The sequence below is a fragment of the Nicotiana tabacum genome, chromosome 17, assembly GCF_000715075.1.
Source record: "Nicotiana tabacum cultivar K326 chromosome 17, ASM71507v2, whole genome shotgun sequence".
In the NCBI taxonomy this organism is placed as follows: domain Eukaryota; kingdom Viridiplantae; phylum Streptophyta; class Magnoliopsida; order Solanales; family Solanaceae; genus Nicotiana; species Nicotiana tabacum.
In genome coordinates, this window is record NC_134096.1 from 10,264,746 (window position 1) to 10,269,903 (window position 5,158).

The window sequence follows — 5,158 nt, forward strand, 5'->3', positions numbered from 1 at the left end:
CATGCAGGTACCCTTCTATGGAGTATGTCCTTATCAAAGATGACGGGGAACCAAAAAATCTTAAGAAAATGATGCCCCATCTAGAAAAGAACCAGTGGATGAAAGCCATGCAAAAAGAGATGAAATTTCTACGGAAAAATAGCACATACAAGATGATTGAACTTCTAAAGGGTAAAAGACCTTTGTATTTCTTTATCTTTTTTTGCTTTCATATGGGTTCAACATTTGCATTTAAAGATTTATACAACGTAAATTTTACATTATTTCATGAGTTAACATGTTAAAATTGCATTTTGTGATTTTAAAATACTTTTGAACTACTATGGATTCAATTTAACTTTTTAGCCTTTGTATTATGTTTACTGAGGCATAGGTTAATATCCTGCATCTTCCTTGTTTACTCGCTTTAACAACCAATATATTTGACGACCCAAGTTAGCAAAAAGATGAAAAAGAATTCAAGATATGAGTAGTATTTTGTTTGGATTAATTTTCTTAAGATCCAATATATTTGAAGACCCAACTAGGAAAAAAGATGGAAAAAAAATTCGAGATATGATCATTAGTATCTTGTTTAGATAAGCTTTCTTTTCTCCTAAAAAATACTAGTAGGGAATCAAATTAGTCGGGGCCCGATATAGGTATCAACGAGCAAGAAATCAAAAAATTAGATTATTTTTACTGACGAATTATTAGTCCACCCTAGCAACTAGATATTTTTCATTATTTTTAACATGTAGTAAAATATATAAAAAGAGCATAAATAGCATAATAGAAGACTATGAATATGAGTCTAAACCAGGCCCCCTAATCATGGAACATCAAAGGGAGCAGACATGTCGACTCTATATGTTTCAATTTCTGTGCACATAACCATGCTTCCTTCATTTTAGATCCAGAGCATCGGCTTAATTGTGCACAAATTTATGGCTAACCCATGAAAAAACATACAAGAAATGAAGAAAATGACCAAAAAACTTGACAAACAGAACAATAAAATAAAAGTTGATGATTGAAGCATATAAGGAAGATATATCTATTCAGCAGTTTTCAGATTCAGAGAAGAGGAAGTTATGATATTTTGATGTTGTGCCTCTTTATATAGAAAAAGCTGCTAGGTTTTAAGCTGTGGAATGAAAAGCCCAGCTTTTCTTTGCACGGAGTGGCCCTATTCTAACTTGAAGCCCAAATTAAGGTGGTCTTTGCATTATTGTGAAATAAAGGTAAAACATATGAAAATAGATAGAAGAATTAAGGGAATCTTAGAGAAATATACTAAATAAGTTTCAACTTACCGACCTCTGGCCATTAATCATAAATTTATCAAAACTAGCCAAACACTTATAAAAGTTGAAAACCCAAATAACTAAGATTATTTCTCTCCAAGAATCACACGCAACGATCTCCTTCCATATTTTTAAGCGTGATCGACAACATTAGATGCAAGACGGAAAGAAAATTTCATGGATGAGATAGCAAACAAGGTTATGAAATCTAAGCAAAAAAGGACATTTTTCAATGTTGTGGTTGAAATTCATTGAAAACATGTAGATGTGTCAATATACAAAATTTGAGGAAGATTCTAGGTGATTTTAGACTGATTTGATATCAAAAATTGTAGTTAAAATCGAGTATTCTGTGACACACATGTATCAGCATGTATCTCACACACATGTATACATGGATATACATGTGATCCACATTTGATACACATATCATTTTTTTCATGATCATCTTCTACTTCGAATTTTCAATTCAAACCACCTCAAAACTCCACCAAATCATCCCAAAATTGAGATTCAAGCTCCTTGAGATGCACCCAATCAATTCTAATAACACCGAATAAAAAAAGTAAAATTTTGATATTTTTTGGCTACAAATAGCTAATGGGCTAATATTATTAATATTGGGCTAATATTAGTAATATTTTATGAATTAACCAATTTATCTAATAAGCTATTTATAAATGGACATAGCTGGTAGTTTCGCAAGAATTAATCTATATAGCTGTCTATTTAACCGTTTAAACTAAAAATGGTCGAATGATATATATTTCATGTATAATATATGTATAACTGTGTACAAGAAATATATAATATACACTAGATGATGTACCAGTGCCCAATAATTTCCACTCTGGAATCTCTAACTTCTGAAGCAACCCACCTGGCCGCTGATGCTCATACTTCACTTGCTGGCAATTTAGACACCGAGCTACATACTCCACTATGTCCTTCTTCATCCTCCTCCACCAGTAATGTTGCTTCAAGTCTTGGTACATATTTGCGGCACCCGGATGAATGGAGTACCGCGAGCTGTGAGCCTCCTGGAGAATCAACTCACGCAACCCATCTACATTGGGCACACATAGCCTGTCATACATCCTCAATGCACCATCATCTCCAATAGTGACATCCTTAGAATCATCGTGCCGAACTGTGTCCTTAAGGACAAGCAGATTAGGGTCATCATACTGATGCTCCCTGATACGATCATAAAGAGAAGACTGAGAGACCACATAAGCCAATACTCGACTCAGCTCGGAAATATCCAATCTAACAAACTGGCTGGCTAAGGCCTGAACATCCAACGCTAATGACCTCTCTGATGCTGGTGGATATGCTAAACTCCCCAAACTCTCTGCCCGGTAACTCAAAGCATCGACCACCACATTGGCCTTCCCTGAATGGTACAAAATAGTGATATCATAATTCTTAAGCAGCTCCAACCACCTCCGCTGACGCAAGTTAAGATCTTTCTATTTGAACAGATGCTGCAAACTCCGGTGATCGGTGTAGATCTCACAAGGGACACCCTACAAATAGTGCTGCCAAATCTTCAAGGCATATACAATAGCTGCTAACTCAAGGCCGTGGACAAGATAGTTCTTTTCATGCACCTTCAGCTGTTTGGACGCGTAGGCAATCACCCTACCGTCTTGCATCAACACCATGCCAAGACCAATCCGCGACGCATCACAATATACACTATTAGACCCCGAAACTGTAGGCAATACCAATACCGAGGTTGTAGTCAAAGCTGTCTTGAGCTTCTGAAAGCTCTCCTCACACTCCTCTGTCCACCTGAATGGAGCACCCTTATAGGTCAGCCTGGTCATAGGTGCTACAATAGATGAGAATCCCTCTACAAAATGATGGTAATACCCCGCCAAACCATGAAAACTCCGGATCTCCGTAGCGGATGACGGCCTAGGCAAACTCTGCACTGCTTCCACCTTCTTCGGATCCACCTTGATCCCATCACTCGATACTACATGACCCAAGAATGCCACTGAGTCTAGCCAAAACTCACAGTTTGAAAATTTTGCATATAACTTCTTTTCTCTCAAGGTCTGAAGCACAGTCCTTAGGTGTTGCTCATGATCCTCTCGAGTTTGGGAGTACACCAGAATGTTGTCAATAAACACAATGACGAAAGAGTCAAGATAGGACCGGAACACACAGTGCATCAAGTGCATAAAAACTGCTGGGCATTGGTCAGCACAAAAGACATCACAAGGAAATCGTAGTGACTATACCAAGTCCTGAAAGCAGTCTTCGGGATATCTGGCTCCCGAATCTTCAACTGATGATAGCCGGAACGTAAATCAATCTTGGAAAACACTCTGGCACCCTGTAGCTGATCAAATAAATCATCAATACGAGGCAATTGATACATGTTCTTCACTGTAACTTTGTTCAATTGGCGGTAATCAATACACATCCGCATGGACCCATCCTTCGTCTTCACAAATAAGACATGAGCACCCCAAGGTAACACACTGGGATGAATGGAACCCTTATCAAGCAATTCCTATAACTGTTCATTCAACTCCTTCAACTCATGAGAAGCCATACGATATGGAGGAATAGAGATGGGCTGAGTGCCCGCAACAAATCAATACCAAAGTCAATATCTCTGTCGGGCGGCATGCCCGGAAGATCAGCTGGAAATACGTTAGGGAAATCCCTCACTACCGGGACTGACTCAACTGTAGGGGTGTCAATACTGACATTTCTCACATAATCTTGATACGCGACACACCCCTTCTCAACCATTCGTTGAGCTTTAAGAAATGAAATAACTCTGCGGGGAGTATACTCTAAGGTACCTCTCCACTCTAATCGCAGTAGACCTGGCATAGCCAGCGTCACGGTCTTAGTGTGACAATTAAGAATAGCATAATGGGGCGACAACCAGTCCATGCCCAAAATAACATCAAAGTCTACCATACTGAGCAATAATAAATTGACTCTGGTCTCAAAACCACTAAGAGTAATCAAACACGACCGATACACGCGGTCCACAATAAGAGAATCTCCCACAAGAGTAGACACATAAACAGGGGAACTCAAGAAATCCCGAGATATGCCCAAATACGAGGCAAGATAAGAGGACACATAGGAATATGTAGAGCCTGGATCAAATAAGACCGACGCGTCTCTATGACAGACCGGAACAATACCTATAATGATAGATTCAGAAGCAACTGCCTCTATACGAGCCGGAAGAGCATAATATATGGCTTGGCCTCTCCCTCAAGGGTGACCTCGACCTCCCCGACCTCCACCTCGAGCTGACTGAGCAGGTGGGCGATAGATGGTGCTGGAATCATAGCCTGAGGACCCAGTGGAGCACGCGGTGGATGAGAAAGTCTGTGGAGGTGCACCCCTCCTAAGTCTGGGGCAATCCCTCACCACATGGCGAGTGTCGCCACACTCAAAACAAGCTCTCGGAGGGAGTGGCTACTGTGACTGGCTCGGGCCAGGTCTGTTGGACTAGCCGCTAAAGCACCCCGTGCAGGAGGTGCACTAGATACTGGCGGTGCATAATAAGGCTCCTGGGGCCTAGAAGGGTCTGAAATACCACTGGCAGCTGGAAGAGGTGAATGAACGGGGCGACTCACATAACCCCTACCATGGCGAACTGCAGCTGGGGCACGAGTACCACTGTAAGTGCCAGACTCTCGAGACCTTTTGGACTCCCTCTTCTCTCTATCCCGAGCAAGCATGCCCTCCAATTTCCTAGCAATACTCACAACCTGCTAGTAAGAAATATCCATCTCCAGCTCCCTGGCCATACAAATCCTGATATTGGGGTGGAGTCCCTTAATAAACTGACGAACCCTCTCTCGAATTGTGGCAACCAAGGCCGGTGC

General features: G+C 40.8%; 1 non-coding gene across 1 annotated transcript; it reads right to left on the minus strand.

Moving 5' to 3' along the window:
* Positions 1 to 783: 783 nt before the first annotated feature.
* On the minus strand, positions 784 to 890 carry LOC142172297 (small nucleolar RNA snoR100). The gene has a single exon (XR_012701665.1). It is a non-coding gene; the product is annotated as a small nucleolar RNA snoR100 (small nucleolar RNA).
* Positions 891 to 5,158: the final 4,268 nt, after the last annotated feature.